Source organism: Dermacentor andersoni, chromosome 4 (genome assembly GCF_023375885.2).
Source record: "Dermacentor andersoni chromosome 4, qqDerAnde1_hic_scaffold, whole genome shotgun sequence".
Taxonomy (NCBI): Eukaryota; Metazoa; Arthropoda; class Arachnida; order Ixodida; family Ixodidae; genus Dermacentor; species Dermacentor andersoni.
Window position 1 is genome coordinate 222,813,825 of NC_092817.1, and position 22,977 is coordinate 222,836,801.

Genomic DNA, 22,977 nt, shown 5'->3' on the forward strand with positions numbered 1-22,977 from the left:
TATATCCTCCTCACAGCCCGAACATCGCATCCTACATGGCACACTTTTCAAGTGGGCCGCCCTCCCATGCGCACTGTTACCTTTTCCGCATCATTTTTTTGCCATGCCGCTACAGATTGGAACAACCTGCCCCACCAAATCGCCGCCATCATTTGCCCTTGTACGTTCATGGGGAGTGTCACTGCACACTATTCACAATGAAAATGACTTGTGTTAACAGATTTATATGCTCGTTCAATTTTAGTTTGTATTACTTAGGTCTATGTATTTGCGCTGACGTATGTAACACTTTAGTTCATTCAGTTTTTTGTTGTTGTTTGCGTGTTTAATTATGTATTATGCAAATTATGTACTAATGTATTCCCACCCCTTATGTAATACCCCTATCAAGGGGTCTTTAAGGTAATAAAATGAAATGAACTGAAATATCACCTTCAACTGCTGCGCCTGAGACTTGTGCTTGTTCTTGTCTGTTCTTCAAGTCTTGTGCTTGAGTTGTTTGTGACACCGCATGAATTCCAACTGTGGTTTCGGCGATGTGAATAGTCTTCTGCTTCACATATAAAATAGTGTTGCGCATGGAGTACACTTAAAACTAGCTGCAGAAAATGCAATGTAATAATTATTTGTGCTGCTCAAGGAATTCAGGCTCCATATCATAATTGTGGGGTCGGCAACTACCTAAAAAAGCACAGAAGTAGGGCACAAAGTTTCTGTGTCAGTACTCCCTTAATGAATTTCTCCTAGGTTCATTATTTGATCTTAAAAGAGGGTAATAATTTTATGCACAATTTGCTTTACATTGTTGATGTCTTGTTCTAACTCCAGCAGAATATGAGAAGCCATTGAGCCTGCCAATTCCTGTGTAAGCAACTGCACCTTTCCCTAAGGTAGCACGAAGATCCGTAGCTGTGATCTCATCGACCAACTTTTTGCATGGGAGTCCTAGTTGTCCGTAGAAGAGTGCAACAAAGTACTGCAGGGGCAGATCAAGCCTTTCCGGTTAGCATAAATGGTGGGCCTCCTAATCAAAACATGGCTCCTGGGCCCACAACGAACTCTTTGTGCTAGGCCAGCCACAGTTCAATTGTAATTACAAATGGTAAGTTTTGATAGTACCAAAAATCAGTTTTGCATCTATGTGTGCTTGTGATAGTGGCGTGACAATGGTATACATTTTTCAGCCATGCTTTAGACAAAATAAGTTTTTTGGAACATTGGTCATTGGAAAGATGTGTTCAAGAGAGCATCGTGGACGCCCCTTTGCTGCCTTTTCAGCTCACAATTCCGTCCAAGCATTAGCCTGTTGTCGCATTATTTGAAAATAAGATCTATTACATTTAGTGATGCTCCCAAAAAAGCTTATTGGCCCCTGCACCCATTCTATAAACAGTTGAATTACCATTTTAACAAGACAATTTTCTTTATTTCTGATGCACTGATAATTTATATTTTTAAATTCTCTGTAAAGAACTTGCATTTACTAAGGAACCGCTCTATAAGTCATATTCATAGCTAGTATACGTATACTAATTACATTTCTATTTATGAAAGGAACTGCATTTTTACTGCTCCCTTAAGAATCTATGAGCAATTATGAAAGGTTCTGTCCGTGTAGATACAGGAAACAGCATTTGTGCATGCTTTTTATACCTTGCTTAATATGCATTCTCCACACACATGAACTCAGTTCTGCTGCCATTAGTATTATATGCAACCATTTAGACTGCAGTTTACCTGAGGCAATAGTGGCATTTTATTGTTGTGTGCGGTTGTGGAAATGGTATATGCGATTCTCGCGCATGTGGAAGTCTACCGGCACATGAGATGCACATGCAATGAAACCTACTCATGGCCTGTGGAACCAGGGAAATAGAATCACGCTTTGTTGCACTCTTTCGCACAGACTTGCTTAAGTGGCTGCTGTAGCTGGCATGCTTGGCATAGTATGCTAATACTGATCCAGTACTATCAAAAATGTGCAACTATTTACAGGCATAGTGCTCGAATCTTGAGAATGGCTGAACAAAATGAGTTGGCTGCAACGCATTATGTGCATTCAGTGCGTGCCTAGGCTGAACTGGTACACTTGTTTAAGTTGTAAGGGGCACAATGTAATGTCGTCTGCTATGCTGTGCATGCATAGTGGCAAACGTGATACATCGTATGAAAACCTCGGATAATGTTTCATTACCAGCACTGGCACACATTAAAGTAGGTTAGTGCTGACGCCATTTGATCCCTACAAGTGCACATAGTTGAGCAAGCTTGCACAAGGTTAGGTGAAAACTGTGTTCGCGCAGTTTACAAATTGTGGGAGAACAATACATAGCGCAGAAACACAGGTCTTTGTGAACGCTGGAACAACTATCTCGGTACGGGTGCTATGCATAGACACAAAAAAGTATTATGTTGCACAGTACTTACTATACTACAGTGGTGGCGTGGAGGTAGAGTATCCGCCTCACGTGCAAGAAGACAGTGGATCGAATCCCGGTGCCACACAATTTTCCACCGGAAAAAAAATCCGCGTGTCGAGAAAATTGCATAGACAGGCCTGGAGTGCGGCCTGATGCCGGTGACCAGAACTGGTAACGCACTCCCTCACCAGAGCAAGATTAGCCACCCTCGTGCAGTACTTGACCACAACCTCTTATAAGGATACAACAATCAAAACCCGGCCCTCAGTCCCTAGAACTGCGAAGCAACTGACCGCGGCTGCGGTCAGACCTGCGACGCAGCAGAGGGTGCTAAAATTACCTGGGTCCGAGCAGTCGCCATTGGAATTTGAACCTGGCAACGTTTACCGCTAGAACGTTATCTAGTGAAGTGAGTCTAGCAGTGCTATTTGAGGAATTAGAGGGCAATAAATGGGATACAATAGGGCTGAGTTAAGTTAGGAGGACAAAAGAAGCATACACAGTGCTAAAAAGGGGCACGTACTGTGCTACCGGGGCTTAGCGCAAAGACAAAAACAAGGAGTCGGATTCCTGATGAATAAAGATACAGCTGGTAACATACAGGAACACTATAGCATAAAAGAAAGACTGGCAGGTCTTGTTGTGAAACTTAATAAGAGGTACAAATTGAAGGTCGTACAGGTATACGCTCCTACATCCAGTCATGATGACCAGGAAGCCGAAAGCTTCTATGAAGACCTGGAATCAGTGATGGGTAAAGTCAAACCAAATTACACTATACTGATGGGCGGCTTCAATGTCAGGGTAGGCAAGAAGCAGGCTAAAAACAAGGCAGTGGGCGAATATGGCATATACTCTAGGAATAGCAGGGCAGAGTTATTAGTAGAGTTTGCAAAACAGAATATTATGCGGATAATGAATACCTTCTTCCGCAAGCAGGATAGCTGAAAGTGGAAATGGAGGAGCCCGAATGCCGAGACTAGAAATGAAATAGACTTTATACTCTACGCTACCCCTGGCACCATACAAGATGTGGACGTGCTCGGCAAGGTACGCTGCAGTGACCATAGGATGGTAAGAACTCGAATTAGTCTGGACTTGAGGACGGAGCGGAAGAAACTGGTACATAAGACGCCGATCAATGAGTTAGCGGTAAGAGGGAAAATGGAGGAATTCCGAATCACGCTACAAAACAGGTCATCATCATCATCATCAGCCTGGTTACGCCCACTGCAGGGCAAAGGCCTCTCCCATACTTCTCCAACTGCCCCGGTCATGTACTAATTGTGGCCATGTTGACCCTCCAAACTTCCTAATCTCATCTGCCCACCTAACTTTCTGTCGCCCCCTGCTACGCTTCCCTTCCCTCGGAATCCAGTCCGTAACCCTTAATGACCATCGGTTATCTTCCCTCCTCATTAAATGTCCTGCCCATGCCCATTTCTTTTTCTTGATTTCAACTAAGATGTCATTAACGCGCGTTTGTTCCCTCACCCAATCTGCTCATTTCTTATCCCTTAATGTTACACCTATCATTATTCTTTCCATAGCTCGTTGCGTCGTCCTCAATTTAAGTAGAACCCTTTTCGTAAGCCTCCAGGTTTCTGCCCCGTACGTGAGTACTGGTACGACACAGATGTTATAAACTTTTCTCTTGAGGGATAATGGCAACCTGCTGTTCATGATCTCAGAATGCCTGCCACACGCACCCCAGCCCATTCTTATTCTTCTGATTATTTCACTCTCATGATCCGGATCAGAAGTCACTACCTGTCCTAAGTAGATGTATTCCCTTACCACTTCCAGTGCCTCGCTACCTATCGTAAACTGCTGTTCCCTTCCGAGACTGTTAAACATTACTTTCGCTTTTTGCAGATTAATTTTTAGTCCCACCCTTCTGCTCTGCCTCTCCAGGTCAGTGAGCATGCATTGCAGTTGGTCCCCTGAGTTACTATGCAAGGCAATATCATCAGCGAAGCGCAAGTTACTAAGGTATTCTCTATTTACTCTTATCCCCAATTCTTCCCAATTCAGGTCTCTGAATACCTCCTGTAAACATGCTGTGAATAGCATTGGAGATACCGTATCTCCCTGTCTGACGCCTTTCTTTATTGGGATTTTGTTGCTTTCTATGTGGAGGATTACGGTGGCTGTGGAGCCGCTATAGATAGCTTCCAGTATCTTTACATATGGCTCATCTACACCCTGATTCCGCAGTGCCTCCATGACTGCTGAGGTTTCGACTGAATCAAACGCTTTCTCATAATCAATGCAAGCTATATATAATGGTTGGTGATATTCCGCACATTTCTCTATCACCTGATTGATAGTGTGAATATGATCTATTGTTGAGTAGCGTTTACGGAATCCTGCCTGGTCCTTTGGTTGACGGAAGTCCAAGGTGTTCCTGATTCTATTTGCAATTACCTTAGTAAATACTTTGTAGGCAACGGACAGTAAGCTGATCAGTCTATAATTTTTCAAGTCATTGGCATCCCCTTTCTTATGGATTAGGATTATGTTAGCGTTCTTCCAAGATTCCGGTACGCTCGAAGTCATGAGGCATTGTGTATACAGGGTGGCCAGTTTTTCTAGAACAATCTGCCCACCGTCCTTCAACAAATCTACGGTTACCTGATCCTCCCCAGCTGCCTTCCCCCTTTGCATAGCTCCCAAGGCATTCCTTACTTCTTCCGGCGTTACTTGTGGGATTTCGAATTCCTCTAGACTATTCTCTCTTCCATTATCATCGCGGGTTCCACTCGTACTGTATAAATCTCTATAGAACTCCTCAGCCACTTGAACTATCTCATCCATATTAGTAATGATATTGCCGGCTTTGTCTCTTAACGCATGCATCTGATTCTTGCGAATTCCTAGTTTTTTGTTCTCTGCTTTTAGGCTTCATCCGTTCCTTAGAGCTTGTTCAATTCTATCCATATTATACTTCCTTATGTCAGCTGTCTTACGCTTGTTGATTAACTTCGAAAGTTCTGCCAGTTCTATTCTAGCTGTAGGGTTAGAGGCTTTCATACATTGGCATTTCTTGATCAGATCTTTCGTCTCCTGCGATAGCTTACTGGTATCCTGTCTAACACAGTTACCGCCGACTTCTATTGCACACTCCTTAATGATGCCCACAAGATTGCTTCAACACTAAGGTCCTCTTCCTGAGTCAAAGCCGAATACCTGTTCTGTAGCTTGATCTGGAATTCCTCTATTTTCCCTCTTACCGCTAACTCATTGATCGGCTTCTTATGTACCAGTTTCTTCCGTTCCCTCCTCAAGTCTAGGCTAATTCGAGTTCTTACCATCCTGTGGTCACTGCAGCGCACCTTACCGAGCACGTCCACATTTTGTATGATGCCAGGGTTAGCGCAGAGTATGAGGTCTATTTCATTTCTAGTCTCGCCGTTCGGGCTCCTCCACGTCCACTTTCGGCTGTCCCGCTTGCGGAAGAAGGTATTCATTATCCGCATATTATTCTGTTCCGCAAACTCTACTAATAACTCTCCCCTGCTATTCCTAGTGCCTATGCTGTATTCCCCCACTGCCTTGTCTCCAGCCTGCTTCTTGCCTACCTTGGCATTGAAATCGCCCATCAGTATAGTGTATTTTGTTTTCACTCTACCCATCGCCGATTCCACGTCTTCATAGAAGCTTTCGACTTTCTGGTCATCATGACTGGATGTAGGAGCGTAGACCTGTACAACCTGCATTTTGTACCTCTTATTAAGTTTCAGAACAAGACATGCCACCCTCTCGTTAATGCTATAGAATTCCTGTATGTTACCAGCTATATTCTTATTAATCAGGAATCCGACTCCTAGTTCTCGTCTCTCCGCTAAGCCCCGGTGGCACAGGACGTGCCCGCTTCTGAGCACTGCATGTGCTTCTTTTGGCCTCCTAACTTCACTGAGCCCTATTATATCCCATTTACTGCCCTCTAATTCCTCCAATAGCACTGCTAGACTCGCCTCACTAGGTAACGTTCTAGCGTTAAACGTTGCCAGGTTCATATTCCAATGGCGGCCTGTCCGGAGCCAGGGGTTCTTAGCACCCTCTGCAGCGTCGCAGGTCTCACCGCCGCCGTGGTCAGTTGCTTCGCAGCTGCTGGGGACTGAGGGCCGGGGTTTGATTGTTGTGTTCATATAGGAGGTTGTGGCCAAGTACTGCACCAGGGTGGCCAATCCTGCTCTGGTGAGGGAGTGCGTTACCGGTTCTGGTCACCGGGATCAGGCCACACTCCAGGCCTGTTTATGCAATTTTATCAACACGCGGATTTTTTTAATCCGGTGGAAAATTGCGCGGCACTGGGATTCGAACCACGGACCTCTTGCACGCGAGGCGGGTGTTCTACCTCTACACCACCGCTGCCGTTTACAGAAAATGTATTCGGCTTTAACGCAGTAAGATGACCTTAGTGTTGAAGCAATGAACGACAATCTTATGTGCATCATTAAGGAGTTTGCAATAGAAGTCGGTGATAATTCCGTTAGACAGGATACCAATAAGCTATCACAGGAGACGAAAGATCTGATCAAAAACCCCAATTAATAAAAGCCTCTAACCCTACAGCTAGAATAGAACTGGCCGAACTTTCCAAGTTAATAAACACGCGTAAGACAGCTGACATAGGAAAGTATAATATGGATAAAATTGAACATGCTCTTAGTAACGCAGGAAGCCTAAAATCAGTGAATAATAAACTCGGAATAGGCAAGAATCAGACATATGAGTTAAGAGACAAAGCCGGCAATATCATTACTAATGTGAATGAGATAGTTCAAGTAGCTGATGAGTTCTATAGAGATTTATACAGTACCAGTGGCACCCACGACGATAATGGAAGAGAGAATAGTCTAGAGGAATTCGAAATCCCACAGGTGACGCCGAAGAAGGAAAGAAAGCCTTGGGAGCTATGCAAAGGGGGAAAGCAGATGGGGAGGATCAGGTAAAAGGCAGCTGGGGTGGATCAGGTAACAGCAGATTTGTTGAAGGATGGTGGGTAGATTGTTCTAGAAAAACTGGCCACCCTATATACGCAATGCCTCATGACCTCGAGCGTACGGGGATCTTGGAAGAACGCTAATATAATCCTAATCCATAAGAAAGGGGACGCCAAAGGCTTGAAAATGTATAGACCGATCAGCTTACTGCCCGTTGCCTACAAAGTATTTACTAAGGTAATCGCATGTAGAATCAGCAACACCTTAGTCTTCCTTCAACCAAAGGACCAGGCAGGATTCCGTAATGGCTACTCAACAATAGACCATATTCACACTATAAATCAGGTGATAGAGAAATGTGCGGAATATAAGCAACCCTTACATATTGATTACGAGAAAGCGTTTGATTCAGTCGAAATCTCAGCAGTCATGGAGGCATTACGGAATCAGGATGTAGACGAGCCGTATGTGAAAATACTGAAAGATATCTATAGCGGCTCCACAGCCACCGTAGTCCTCCATAAAGAAAGCAACAAAATCCCAATAAAGACAGGCGTCAAGCAGGGAGATACGATCTCTCCGATGCTATTCGCAGCGCGTTTACAGGAGGTATTCAGAGACCTGGATTCGGAGGAAATATGTATAAGAGTTAATGGAGAATACCGTAGTAATTTGCGATTCGCTGATGATAGTGCCTTGCTTAGTAACTCAGGGGACCAATTGCAATGCATGCTCGCTGACCTGGAGAGGCAAAGCAGAACGGTGGGTTAAAAAATTAATCTGCAGAAAACTAAAGTAATCTTTAACAGTCTCGGAAGAGAACAGCAGTTTAAGGTAGGTAGCCAGGCCAGGCCCCGCACACTCTCAAGTTCAAGAAATGGCCACAGAGGGCGAAAAAATTGACCGCGTGCCGCTGCTGTTAAACAAGCGTAGTAAAACACCTCAAGGGATTCCCGAGTTAGTTTCAATATCTCCCGCTAGGGGCGCCGTAATGAGCGCAATTTTTTTTTACAAACTTTCTCCTACAGTTAGCGAAGCATGTTTATTACATAAGATAAGCCATAAAATTATCTTTGCTAATTAGCTACTGTACTTTTCATGAGTAAGTTTACTGTTTTTGTCATTATAAACGCAAATAGCGTTCAGCATCATCGATCTTCCACGTGACCCCTCGCCTGGATTCAAAATTTTTTTCGAGTGCATGGCGGCACGGATTCATTCGTTCGTACACTTAGACTGGTTGCTTCTTTGTTGCTAAAATTAGTTTATTGCGATTCGATGTCTCGCGTTACTTAACTTGGGGTGAAGTGACGTGTTTGCAAGTGGACATGTAAGCCCGAAAGCTACGTTTCGGTCGTAAGCCATGCGTCTGCATCGAAATTGGAACCGTATTCTGCGACTGAGGACAGCAGTACCGGTGAGTCGTTTAATATCGCTGCCTGAGTCCTTAAGTAATATTGCTCTCATTAATTTACAGGCGGAGAAAAGTTAACTAGATGCTGCATTACATATGGGCAGTTACGACCCTCCGTTGCTGTTTCCGAAATAAACTTTTAGCTGCGAATTCACGAAAGAGAAAGCTATATCGGAACACGTGTCACATTTCTTATCTCGCAGCCGTAGCCATGGGTGACAGAGTAGACTTATCAATGCATTTTTTTTCGAGTCCGCCTGCAAGTTCTTTCGTCCGCAGAACCCAATAACCCTTTGATAAACTGAAGCTAAAGTATTGAATTTATTGTATCAAACAGCTGCACGCACGATAATTCACCCATATTTCGTACCTGCTGGTTCGAAATGTTCTTGCTGTTTAGTTTGGTTTACCTGAGGACATTAATTTTGTAGTAGTGAAGCGGTTCATCACGTTCATGCAGAAAAAGAATGCATCATTGATAATAGCTTCATGTCTTTCATGCATTTGCTTGTGAAACCAGCAGTGCGATCTCTTCTATTGTATAAAATCAGCGCACAAATGTTCTTTTGACACACATTGTAGTTAGGTAGATACCAAAGTTATGAACAGTGGCAATATTTATTTAACCCCACAAAGCCCAACATATCATTTTTGATAAGCTGGATTCGATGCCTGAAAAATTTCATTTTGTGCTATAAACCCAATGTACAGCTCATACTAGCCTTTTCAATATTCTGGAGGGAGTGTTCAGTTGTGAATAGTTCAGCAAATGAATTACTAATTCGGTAATCATCATACAAATTCATTTTACTGAATTGTAATTTTGCTGTTTTCTTCGTACTAATATACTCTCTGTGACCAGAAATATGTGTTAGCAAGTATTTTTTTTTTAAGTTTCTTTGACGTGGGACGGTGTGCATTTGCATGTGTTCTGCAGTCACAAACCATTAGTGTCACAGTTTCTTGCATTTCGCATAGCAAAATTGATCTTTTTTTCAATTTCCGATTGAGTCAAAATTTATTTTCCAGACATGCAGTAAAAAGGATGGTGCCTGTGTAAAGCAAGGCACTCACGTATTGAAGAGAAGCTTCTGTCTACTACAAGGCCATTGTGTGGACTTTGGCCGCTACTTCGCAATGCAAGCTGCTCACTTTCAACGGCAACTGTCGGTTCAAACAGGTGGGACGCTCTTTCCAACCTGTTTGCACTGCTGGTTGTCGCTTGTTACCAGACCGCCAGCTCCGACAACGAAGTAGGAGCTCGCGTTAAATATTCCAGCGTATCTCGACATGCAAATTTTATTGTTGTTGTTGCAGGAGAATGTACAGGGACACTGCTTTTCTTCTGCCAATAAAGTCGCACGTTCAGTTCACTCACTTGTCTTGTTTGTATGGGCGTCAGTAGAGGCTCTTTGGTCTCCTGGCAATTAGAGCGCACCAGCCACGTGGCAGCCAAAACAAGGCATGCCGCAGAGCCATAGATTGCATAGCCAGCAGGGTGAGCGCAGCGCGTACCGGCGCACGCTACCGATGAGATGCGGCCATATTGGATATTGCTCTAAAAAAAAAAAAAACTGCGTTTCCACTTCCGTGTTAAGCATCGCCATCTGGCGTCCCCCCCGCTAAGTTCCATGCGCTGCCGCTGCTTATTTTCGTACCACTGCGGAAGGTACAGTTTCCCTTCTCTAAAGTTAGTCTTTATTCTATGGCCAGGCACTGGAAGTGGTAAGGGAATACGTCTACTTAGGACAGGTAGTGACTGCGGATCCAGATCACGAGAATGAAAAAAGCAGAAGAATAAAAATGGGCTAGGGTGCGTTTGGCAGGCATTCTCAGATCATGAACAGCAGGTTGCCAGTATCCCTCAAGAGAAAAGTGTATAACGGCTGTGTCTTACCAGTACTCACGTACGGGGCAGTAACCTGGAGGCTTACGAAAAGGGTTCTGTTTAAATTGAGGGCGGCGCAACGAGCTATGATGAATGATGGGTGTAACGTTAAGGGATAAGAAAAGAGCAGATTGGGTGAGGGAACAAACGCGGGTAAATGACATCTCAGTTGAAATCAAGAACAAGAAATGGGCATGAGCAGGACATTTAATGAGGAGGGAAGATAACTGATGGTCATTAAGGGTTACGGACAGGATTCCAAGGGAAGTGAAGCATAGCAGGGGGCAGCAGAAAGTTAGGTGGGTGGATGAGATTAAGAAGTTTGCAAGGGCAAGAAGGCCACAATTAGTACATGACCGGGGCAGTTGGAGAAGTATGGGAGAGGCCTCTGCCCTGCAGTGGGAGTAACCAGGATGATGATGATGATGATGATGTACTTATTCTTTAAATGATCATCAATTTGACATTTGTACATCTTACAGTCGCATGAAATAAAGGGCGTGACATCTCCTCTGCTTGGGAATTAACGTGGCGCTAGAAAGACACTGACCACAGTGAAAGTTTTACTTTAGTCGTTACTTTTCTTGCGGTCTTGTAGTGAAACGTAAAAGGAGAATTTAACGTTCCAGGACCGTAGACATGGTAAGAAAAGCTAACTGTAGCCCCTGCGAAGCTGAAACAAGCCTGCGCACTGAATGTCTTCACCACAGCTACAGCAGTGCTTCTTAAGGTGGCTATTAGCCGTAATTGGAGGGAGCATTACTGAGCGACCAGCTGGCTTGTAGACGGCCGGGTCGAGAGTACTGCCTAGAAAAAAGACTACTAGGTGCGGCTTTAATTAGAATAAGCTGTAATGTAGACGTCTACTAGCTAGTTGCGTGCTCCCTGGGAAATTAACAGCCCGAAATACATGTACCTCGATCACAGTTGTTTATGAGGCTCGGCCGATCATATTGACCCGTCTCAGGATGAAACAACGCGGCTCCTATGCGCATATATTTAGATTTTGCTGTGTTTCGAAATTATTTCATATCATCAACGCAGATTTTCCCGAATATTTGACGCGATCAACGACCTGTGGCTATAGACGTCGATGTAAACAAGTGCACCGCTTTGGTAAATCCGACCCGGAGTGCTGCGCTCGAAAATTTATTGAGTATGCGCAATGTCTAAAGAATGTGTAAAAAGAACACAAAAGTGAAGGTTGAAGTGCAAAAATCAGCGTCAGCCAATTCCAAGGCCGCCGCGCAGGCAGACGGGAGTCGACGTGCCTTTATCAGCCGCCCTATTTGCCGTCCTCTGCCCTGCTTACCCAGTGAGTGGCGACTCTTGCATGGCTTTCAGGGAACGACACAGCGTAATAATTATTCGCTTTCCAAGAAACGCACGACTGATGCGCATTCGACATGGGTGCATGTAAACAAATCAACCACGCCCTTCCAGAACATTTACGGTGGCTTGCCGCAAAGGGCAGCACAGGAAAATGAAAAAAGCCCGATTCTGTGGCATCACACAAGGTTTAAGAACAGTTCGTAAAGGAAAATGTGTCATTCGGTCGCGTTGAGCACAAAGCTACAAAGAAAGCCCACTACAGGCTTCTCCGAAAGCTTTCCCGCGCTTCTATCATCTGAGGAGGAAACGAAATTGCAGAGCGAAGGTGCATAAAACTCAGCAGGGACATTAAATGCGGCAAATAAATTTGCGGAAGCTCGCAAGGTGGGGGAATGTTCATGAAAGGAAAAAAAATTGATCTGAGCCCTGTGGAACCAGCTGGGGAAGCTTCTGAAAAACAAGTCGTTCGAGTTCCCCAATTTTCCTATTCCCACATGATCGAGGGACAAGCCTTAAATAAATCACCAGCTACGCACTGTTACTTCAAAAACCAACTGGTTTTTCCCAAGTTTGAAAGAATCAAATGAAGTGAAGTGAGGTTTATTTTCCGTTTCGTACAAAGGAGAAAACCGGGGCTAAAGGTTGGAAAGCCTGACGAAGGCATCGGCTCCCCTGTACAGTCTTATATCAGAATACACGGCCACATAACTGAATATATAACAATACAAATGCAAAATCACGTGAAATTGCAAGTGTCACATTATGCAGTTATTTCAGCATACGACACCAAAAACGGTGTTATACAGAACCAAAACCAGAATCGATAAAATATTTCTCTTTTCCTTTATAAACATTTTGAATGAAATATCAAAATCAACATTTGTATACATTTTGATAATAGCTGCAGTTACTTGATAATTTCATTTTCATTTGCCATAGTTAGTACGTGTCTTCGAGACCCGATGGACTTGTTTTCGAAAAGAGTATGCGTCATTAGGCAAAGTATTGTTTTGAGTGTGTGATTTGTTGGTTTTAATACGCTGCACTTGATGTAATGCGCAGATTCGATAACCGTTGGACCATTAGGGTGACAGAATGGGTACCAAGAGAAGGGAAGTGCAGTAGAGGACGGCAGAAGACCAGGTGGTGCGACGAAAGTAGGAAAGTTGCGGGTGCTAATTGGCGAGACTGTAGGGAGAGGGCTTCGTCCTGCAGAGGACATTAAATAGGCTGATGATGATGAAGGTCATGATATGCCGCAGCAAACGAAAAATGGTTGACTTGGTTCGCTTTAAGCAAATCGTATCTGCGACGCTACGGCGACACGGAAAAATATTTTCGTCTGCCATAGCAACCATGAATGCACCGCAAAGCTCTATTTTGAAGTACCAGTAGTTTCTGATAGTGGTCATAGTTGTTCCCCGTACTAGAATACAATACTTCAACTTAGAATATACAAGCGCATAATACATCTGCAGTCTCAACCACACGGGTACCAGATTAGCATGAGCCGAGTTCAGAAATTTGAAAATAAATTTTAAAGCCTAATCAAGATGGCTCAGCACAATACTTTTCCTAATCTTTGTGAAATGGTAGTCAGAGTTTTAGGGACATGTTAGATGTAACGCGAAAAAAATAACGCTGATCCATCTTTAACACACATAGGAAGAATAAACAATGACGATAAAACAAAGTAAAACATGCATTTTTTTTCATGTCAGTATTTCGTTCGAAGCATTATTCATGGTGTAATGCGGTGATTTGGGCTTCTTGGTATGACATCGTTAGGCTTATAGCGCGTGAAAAGATAGCGACGAAAGGTGTGTCACGTCTTCCTTTCATCCTTGTCTTTTCACGCGCCATAAGCCTCACGATTGTTCATGGAATAATGAATTTGAATGGCCAAGGGCCAATTCTGGTCACAGGGTGGTTGGCGTGGTTGACGTAGTTGGACACAGCTAACATAAATGAAATGGTCCAAGTGATATTTGGTGAGAACGATGTGCGAAGATTACTGTAAAAGAAAAAAAAATCCGATGACGGCACGTGGTCAGGATGAGATTGGGACACCAAAAGTTTCTCACACTGCTGCTCAACAACTGGTGAGGTGTTTTGTGCTTTCATTTCTCTCGACAATTTCAAAAGTGCTTACCTAAAACATTTTTACGCATCATTGGAAGTAGGCAAGTGTTGTATAGATTCACAAAAGCGGTTTGCGAGACCACTTTAAGAACTAGAAACCGGTTTTGTTAACAAGTATTACGTGGATGATTGTGGAACTCGTCATTACCATTTTCGTGATGTCACTTTTACCTAAACAAGATATTTTGAGCCCTCGGCCACACGGTTACCATCAAAGTATTTCATACTTAACATGTCTTGCTGAATATGCTTGCATTCTTGCTGTGTACATACTAACTTATTGACTGCATTTTCCTAGATTTCAAAAAAATACTCAGAACAGCAGAAAATATCGCTAGTTGCTCATGGCAAACGAGCTAACGCAGAAACACACAGGGCGAGTGTGCGTCCTTACGACATGTATGGAAACCTTTGATGTCATTACGCACCCACTAAACTGCCTATCTCATCGCTTCCATTTCTGAATCTTTGCTCAAGACAGCACTTCTCAGCGGCCATTGTTCTGCGTATAATAATATGGCCTACATATGCTAAATAACACCAGAAGATATTTCGGTATTTTATTTTTGTTTTGTCGACGACTTTGCAATCAACGTAATAATTGCTTTAGAGCGTTTGCGGTTCATTGCCCAATTTATCAGGAAAAAAATCAAGTGTATGACTTCAGGCTACTGCAGGCTGACCTTCACATCACATAAGTAAGGTGCAATGAATAGTAAGTGTCACTGAGTGTTCAAAAATGCGTTCCCGTCACTTTCACCAGGAACTGAACATTTCAGCCATGTGTCCACACATTGAGCAATATTGCCTTAAATGAAAGTGGGAAGCATAAATATCTGGGTATTCTTATGACGTCTGACTTGAAATGGAATAGGCATATTAAACCATATTAGAAAGAAGACAGTAGCGTCACTGGAATTTTTATGCCGCTATTTTGGTCAATTGCCAGCCACATTAAAAAAAGCTGCAAATGATTCGTGTTCCAGGTTGACTCAAATAAGGCTTTATCTGATGGGATTCAACACGAACGATCTTCTGGTTTTTGTTTATTGATTTACATTTACATAAAATGAATGGAGGAGGTATGAGAAGAAGTCTACACAGACGTGGCTTGAGGGACACTCAAACCACTTAGTCGGAGGTTGAGTGCAGAATAAGGCAGTCTTATTTCTTGGTACCTATAATAAAAAATGAGGCATAACCAAGATAAATATATTAGCGTGCAAAACATTAAAATATTACTAACAACACTCCAACGCATCGCTGTGCAGTTATTAAACAAACAGGTCTGTCGTTAACATTCGGCACATTTATTTGTCCAAAACTGAAATTGACCAAACAGACTTTGTTCAAGGGACTGACAACCGTTACTTAAGGCAAAAGGACAGAAAGTTGGACGAGTTGATACGGTAACATGATCTTGAATTGTAGCGCGAAGTGACACAGACTAGAAGCAGACAGGACGAGCGCTCACTCTCAACTAAATCTTTAATGAAATCTTTATTGAATCTTTATGCCCACACCTTTGCCGTGCCTCTTAGGTACAACAACAGGTTAGCTAGCATAAGCGTAGGGTCTCATCTGTTGATTCCACTCACGCGTTCGTACATGGCTACCTACTCGTCAACGTCGGCGCCATCGGTCCCGCAGAAAGTTCCAAGGTTGCACAACGACAACCGGAGGTGACAGCGACAAAGCATGCGACGGTGACGTAGGAGGCGGCAACGACGTTGACCCCGAGTGCTCACCGCCGTTCATGGTGCGGACGGTGATGCGACGTCCACTGCGGAGCTCCGTTTTCAGCTGTGGTACCCCGCATCTCCACCAATATGTTACGGAGATGTTGGGAGTATAGAAGATTGTATTGACAATCTTCTATACTCTACTGAATTTCAATACTAATAGAAAGCCCAGTAACCGCGTACACTAGTAGAAGGTCACGTGCTGGACCTCTCATGCAGCTTCATGCTTTTGCCACGTGTGGTGCCAAAGGTCATATTTCGCGACTTTTAGTGATGAATTAAAGATATTAATTCACGTGGAATGAGAAACACATGGCTTGTTTTAGCCACTACTTTAGGGAATCGTTCCATCGGCGGGGTTATCTCGAGTCATGTTCTTAGCAGTTGTATGTCTCCAGTGGCGTAGCCAGAAATTTCGTTCGAGGGGGGGGGGGGGCTTACGTTGCAGCTCAGCATCCTCCTTAAGAGGAACCTTTAGCTCGGATGCGTCTATGTAAATACATCTAGAAGGAGAACTTGTTTTTCTCGGCAACCACTCTACCAAATTTGACGAAATCTGTTGCATTTAAAAGGAACGCTTGGAAAAGCTTGAAAAGTGACTGCTGGTTGCAAATTTTTCATCTAGGTCGTAAATATTTAAATAAAAATTGGCCGAAATCGCAAATTTTCAGAAAACGAGACTATCAAGTTTAAAACTCTAACTCAACAATGAAAAATGGTATCACAATTCTGGGAATTTCATCTAATAGCACATATACAGTGGCGAGAATTGGTATGTTACACATGAATCTAAAAAATTTAGTATTACGGAAACACGGCTTTCGCAGAACCTTTGTACACAACGTAACCAATTCACGTAAGCTACAAATTGACACAGCAAATTTGTCCGTTTTGACTGTCATAATAGATGCCGTTGACAAAACCGCGATATCTCTTCTGGATGCAGAGCTGTTAGTTTGTAAACGTCGTGCTCCTATTTCTCTCGAACTTTCAAATTTTTCGAAATAGTTTAAACGAAATTCAGGCCCTAAATCGAAATTCCGCTTCCAACAGGCACTGCAATTTAACTTTCTCTCTCAAATGCAACAAATTTTATTAAAAGCGATCCAGTGGTTATCTCAGAAAAGCGTTTCTGCGTTTTACATGTATTTGAATAGGCCGCGTCGGAGTGGGGTCCGAGCTAAAGGTTCCTCTTAAACAATTTGTCGAGGGATGAAATAGATGAATAATAATTGCATTGCCACTGCCAAAGATGCTGCAAACAAATTCTTGAACGCTACGCACGGTAAAAACAAGTAAAATATATGATTCTTCATAAAACAATATACTCGTATGTGCCGAAGATTGTGTCCAAAATAACTGATATCAATGCTTCCATGTTTTTGTCTATTTAATAAGTAAAGAAAATATCACGCGAACTTTAGAACTATATCAGGTTTCAGGCTCGTAGTAGTGGAAACCAGCAAAGCAGTGCATGCCGCTGATATGAAAAATGTAAAGGCCATGAAATGAACAAGTTGAGGACAAATATGTTAATGAAACATTGTCATTCAAGAACCGTGTTTACATTCATGTACGCATGCAACGGCCAGTGCAAAATATCGATGACGCTGGCATTTGTTCCAGTGTATTACGCAGGAGCAGTTGTCACCGGTCGTGTACTGTGAGTTATTACACCGAAATTATAGTCGCAAAGTAGAGCACGTATAAAAATCAGGAGTTCTGCAAAATATACGAAGGCAAGACAAATGAAAGGGAGCCAATGCGAATATATGACAAAGGGGGTACTTTATTTAAAAGTAGTCTCGATGAGCATTTAGACATTTGTCCCATTGACTGAGGAGTCGCGTGATGCCGGTCTCATAAAATTCCTTGGGTTGCTGCTTCAAAAAGTCTGCAACTGCTCTTTCACATCATCGTCCGACAAGAATGTGGTTCCCTTGAGCTGCTTTTTTTTTTTTGGTTGCCCGAAAATGTGGATGTCGCAAGGCGACAGGTCTGGGCTGGGTGGCGGATGTTGCAGCGTTTCCCACTTGAACGTTGCCAGTTTTGTATTAAATACATCAACGATGTGGGGACGGACATTGTCGTGGAACAAGATGACCCCATTCGCCAATTTTCCACATCATTTCTTCTTGATTGCAACACGCAGCCGTTGCGGCGTTTCACAGTATCGGAAACAATTGATAGTCTTCAAGACTTAGCAAATTCTATCCGTAATGGTCCCTGGCGATTGAAAAAAAAAGTCAACAACACCTTCCCAGCGGAAATGATGGCCTTTGCTTTCTTTGGGCGTGATGAATTCGAATGTTTCCACTGTAAGCTTTGCCGTCGTGTTTCAAGCTCGTAGTAGTGGCACCACGGTTCGTCCCCGATCACAATTGCAGACAAAAAGTCTTCACCCTCATTGTGATACCAGATCAGATCAGTCAAGGCAGCGCCGAACTTCTCCGTCTTCTGGCGGCGGCTCAAAATCTTGGGCATCCATTGCGCACACAAAAGCCGATGACAAAGATGTTAATGAATTATGGCGTGAACCGAATCGGGACTGATGTCCAGACGCTCTGCCAGTTCATCGATGCTTATCCTCTGTTCTTGTCTCATCACCTCATCAACGTCTGCAATTTTGTTAAGGGTGATTTCACGATGGCTTTAGTCCCGTCTTGGATCGTCTTTGCAACTTTCACGTCCTCCTTTGAACTGTTTGCTCCAACGCTTCACAGTGGCCAATGAAATGTGATGTTCAAGGTACACGGCAGCCATACGGCGACTAATTTCTTTTTACGAAATACCTTCAGCAGTCAAAAACTTCACGGCACCCCGCTGTTCAATTTTTGGAGTTTCCAATATGTCACGGAACCATATTCAACCGAATGTATGAGAGAATGATAGAACCTTTATCCTCACACCTGCATGTCACATTTGTGAATGAGACATCCCTCTCTTAATTCTACGCACATGCCTCGCAGATAATGAACCGAACCATTATTGCGCGGGGTGGGTAGGCTCACTTTCATTTGACTAGCCCTCGTACATTGTGAAATGCGAAGATACAATGGGATATACAAATGCGAAGATAGAGCTTGATAAAGGGCAATAAAGTGTGACTGGAAACAAAGTTCACTCCACCTATGCACAAAATCTCCCGACAAGATATTAAAATATACGCATAAGTCTCCAATAAATGTACGTATCTAAGAAAAAGTGACGGTGTATAATGCGCCAAACGAAGCAAATAAACATGTTGCGCAATCACAGATTCACAGAATCCTAGATACCGCCCCCATTCCATCCGCTCCCCCCGATGTATCGCGCGCGACGGAAGATGACTAGCTTGCTCTCCGCTTTTCTCCTTTGCGCACACAAGACTGGGTCACCATCGTCGGCTCACCCAGTCCAGCCCTCCCTTCCCGTACGCTTTCACTCGCACATACAGCATGTGGCGCTCGGTAACGATGTTATCGCCCTTGGACTTTATACGAAACATGAGGGCGACGGTGACAGCAGGAATGCGCCTGGAGTGTCCGTATAATTGCTATCGCAATAATGTAATAAGAATATCCGGCAACTGAAGCGCACTGTGGCCCATTACTTTCCGCAAAAGAAGAAGCGACAGAATCGAGCTTTCACCATGCGACGATTCGCTGCGCCGCAACAATGTTTTTTGTTCTTTTGTGCTGCGGGGGGCACCGAAATGAAATAACGGAAAGGAAAGCATGTTGGGTACAATCGAATGCCTACTTTGTGCACCTAGTGGGGCTACCGAAGGAATATCGAAAAAAACGTGAGACGCATGGTCCACAGAGAACCATACTCATACTGCTTGGTATCCTACACCGGCGAGACAAGGCATTCCTACAATATAGGTTGCGCTCAAGCGAACACGTTGCAACACATCGAGTCTCCACAGTGATGGCGGCGAGCGACCATTGTTTCTTTTTCTCGTCTGCTAGCCAGAAAGCGTCTAAAACTCTGCCAGGTGGAAATCCACTCGGCCAGGGAAAAACGAATGCGCGCCGAAGTGCGCCGAGCGTTGGTCGGGGCAACACGAGAAAAACGTATGCGCTCTGGCTGGCTCTGCAGCCCGTGGGTCAGGTAGCAAGACCAAAAAAATTGAATATGCTCAATGTGTCCTCGCGAATAAACGTCAAAGTAGGAAAAATAAATAAGGACGTAGTTACCTTGGCTGGCTTTAGTGTATTAACATGTATGCTTTGGCATATAGGTGAAAAAAAATTTTGATATTTTTTATGTGACATGACGGCACAAATGAAACACCACAACGCTGCGTCTCATCAAGCCGCGCTGCGTGCTTTGCCAACTTGCCAACTTGTCGAATAGTGTGTTGATTTGGCTTGTCCCGTTGTATGTTCCAATGCAATACTTTAGAAAAGTCAATGCACCTCTGGCGTCCAATGTTTATAACAGCATTAGACCCACAAAGCTCCGCAATTGAAAATCTAAAGCACTACTTTGGAAATGTCAATGCACCTTTCACATCAAAAGTTTATGAGATTTACACCCATAAAGTTTCGGAATCCATATCCATGCGCTCTGTAGATTCCGCGGTCCCTGCGATATGCCGCGGTGAGCCCGTTTGTCATCAAAACGTCATTGAAACTTTGTACTCGGATGGGGCTGCTTGCGTTATGTGACTCCCGGTGCATGGTCGTTGCCACGAAATCCAGCCCTAGTTTGCAATTTTCGCGGTGAAATGTTATTTTGAGCATGAAAAAGACGTTCGAGACAAAATCCAGAATGATTTCCGGCGCCGGGGGTTGCTTTGATCGGTGGTGCGTTGACAGCACGAAAAAATTTCGGGTGGTCGGGCTAAAGCCCCATAAGCCACCCCCCCCCCCCCCCCCCGCTCCCTGGCTACGCCCCTGTCTGTATCTTTAAGTCCCATCGCATGCTTCGAAGAGATACGATCACGCACTGAAAGTACGTAGTGTCCTTTTAGAGGTGACCTATATCAGTATTTTTTTCTCGTTGTAAAATGAGCAGAATATTTCTTCGCCTGGTGTCGGTGATATTGTAAACGGTTATTTGTACCCACTTTGTGTCTGCTATAAATCATTTACTTTGTTTTGTACGCAACCTTTGTGCGATGCACGCATGTACGAAGCAATCAAATCAGAACTGGATGATTTCTGAAGGAGCTGTCTTGTCTCTCTGCGCCTAGTAAGAGATGAGCGATGCGTTTCTTGCGAAATCGGTAAAGTCATGGTTTGCAAGAAAAGGGAGATCACCTCTTGAGCAGAATTGATTCAATAGTACGTGTTGCTGGGCTAGCAACACGCAACAATACTGACCAACTTCAGACTATAAGGTATATGGGCACTTGGCGCCAACCGAAAACAGATTCCGCTGTATTGCGGTAACATTAGGTCGGCCAGATCTGGGCGCTGCGTCAGCAAAGGTGCGCTTCAACTGTCTCTCTAGGTCAAGGCGGAGCGCATTTGCCTTCGCACTGCAATGCACATTAGTGTGACCCACGACTAGACAAGGCGAGACAACAGTTCTGGGCAGAAGTGTGGAAGCAGCGGCACGTAAATTATTAGAGGATTTTCCTTCAGAGAAGCGAAGTGCGTCGTTTAGCAGCGGCACGTCAGTTGCCATTTTTCCTTAGGAGAGACGTGTTATTAAGAGCCTCACGAGGTATAAATGGTGAGCTTTTTAAGTTTTTTGGTTCGCTGCACAGTGCATACTTGTATACACGGGAAGAATTTATAAGCAGAACAAATAGTCGAAAGTTGGCGCTCACCTCGTCTCGTCCCCCTCTCAGTTTCAATTTTGCGCTGAGTGGCGTTCAATCTTACGCTCTAAAATTGGTCTGAACGGATTGACACTGCAGCAGGCATGCGTGTGAGCCGTGAACTTTCGTAAGCACAGACTCACCCGTCGTCTGCCGGGGCGTCCCGCTGCAGAAATCAAATGGCGCAATTCAGTTCCCGGTGAAAGAAAGTAGGCGTGCCTTCCGGCTGGTTGAATGATGCGCGCCGTCGGCCACACCGGTGCCGCAGTTTCCCGGGTGGTCGGCTACCTCCAAGAGCGAGCACAGCGTGCGCACACGGGGCCGGCAGAAACTTGGTCACTCACAACCTCATCGACCCTGAGTGCGAAAACAAAAGACGTCCAAACGAGCTCAAATGACCCGAACACTGCTCGCTCAAAGAAGACTATCGCGGCTGGTAGGCACGCCGCGGTGGCCCAGTGCTGAGGAAAGAATTCTGGCTCAGCGGCAGTGACGCTGGAATGGCTACCGACTTTGGTCGCTGGTCCAGTCCTGCCGCCAAAATATTGGGATTTACTATTGGGATGAAGTGGCGCATTCTTTGTAGGACACCGGCATGGGATTGATCGCGTCGAGAGTGGCGCGCAGTGGCGGCGCGAGGCGCGCGCTGCGAAGCCACGCGCCGGAAAAAGCGCTCCGACTCACCGGTCAAGTCGTCGTTGGTTTCCCTCGGCCGTCCGGCTGCCTTCTGACATGGTGGGTTGGCGCTCGGCGGCCACTTTCACCGTGGCGGCGAGAGAGAAAGCGCGGCCGGATTCCCTGCTGGCGCAGCGCCTATAGGGGTTCCCACCCTCTTCGCGAGAATGGCGCCAAAATGGAACCTTTTCACATTTCTGCGGGAGCAGACGCACTGACTCGGAGGGCAAGCGCTTGCCCTCCCTGTTCTTTCAATGCCTCTTCTTGCGCCTATTCATTAGGGCATTGGTCGTTGCATCTAAATAGGCAAGTGCTCTGTGTGGCGAGCACAATTGGCTCGTCAACTTCTTGCGGAATCCGATCCAAAAAAGAAAGAATTGTTCACAAGCCATCGATAGTAATTGTCAATCATTGATTGAATAACACTTCTAGAAAGCTGTTCGGTTTATTAGAGTAACAATGCATTTAAAGTAGTGTACTTGCTGCAGTGAGGATGTAGCTATTGCTGTTTCACTGAGTGATTCCGCGATAGCAGGGCCGTTAAGCAGCGGATATGTAGCGGTGTCTGCAGCCGCCGAAAGAAGCACACAACATCTAGACCAGTGTTTTTCAAACTTTTTCAGTACGTGGGCGCTATAACGTAAAACTATTCCAAACTTT

At 44.4% G+C, this 22,977-nt stretch overlaps 1 protein-coding gene across 2 annotated transcripts in view; it reads right to left on the reverse strand.

Moving 5' to 3' along the window:
- LOC126538390 (very long chain fatty acid elongase AAEL008004-like) overlaps positions 1–22,406 on the reverse strand; it is a 220,895-nt gene extending 198,489 nt beyond the window's left edge. The window contains exons 1-2 of one of the 2 annotated variants that reach the window (XM_050185234.3): positions 22,327–22,406; positions 21,786–21,999 (exon numbers count right to left, since the gene is read on the reverse strand). The gene's annotated coding sequence lies outside the window, so the exon portion shown is untranslated. The remainder of the gene's footprint in view (positions 1–21,785; positions 22,000–22,326) is intronic. The other variant, XM_055074761.2, reaches the window with a different exon arrangement.
- Positions 22,407–22,977: the final 571 nt, after the last annotated feature.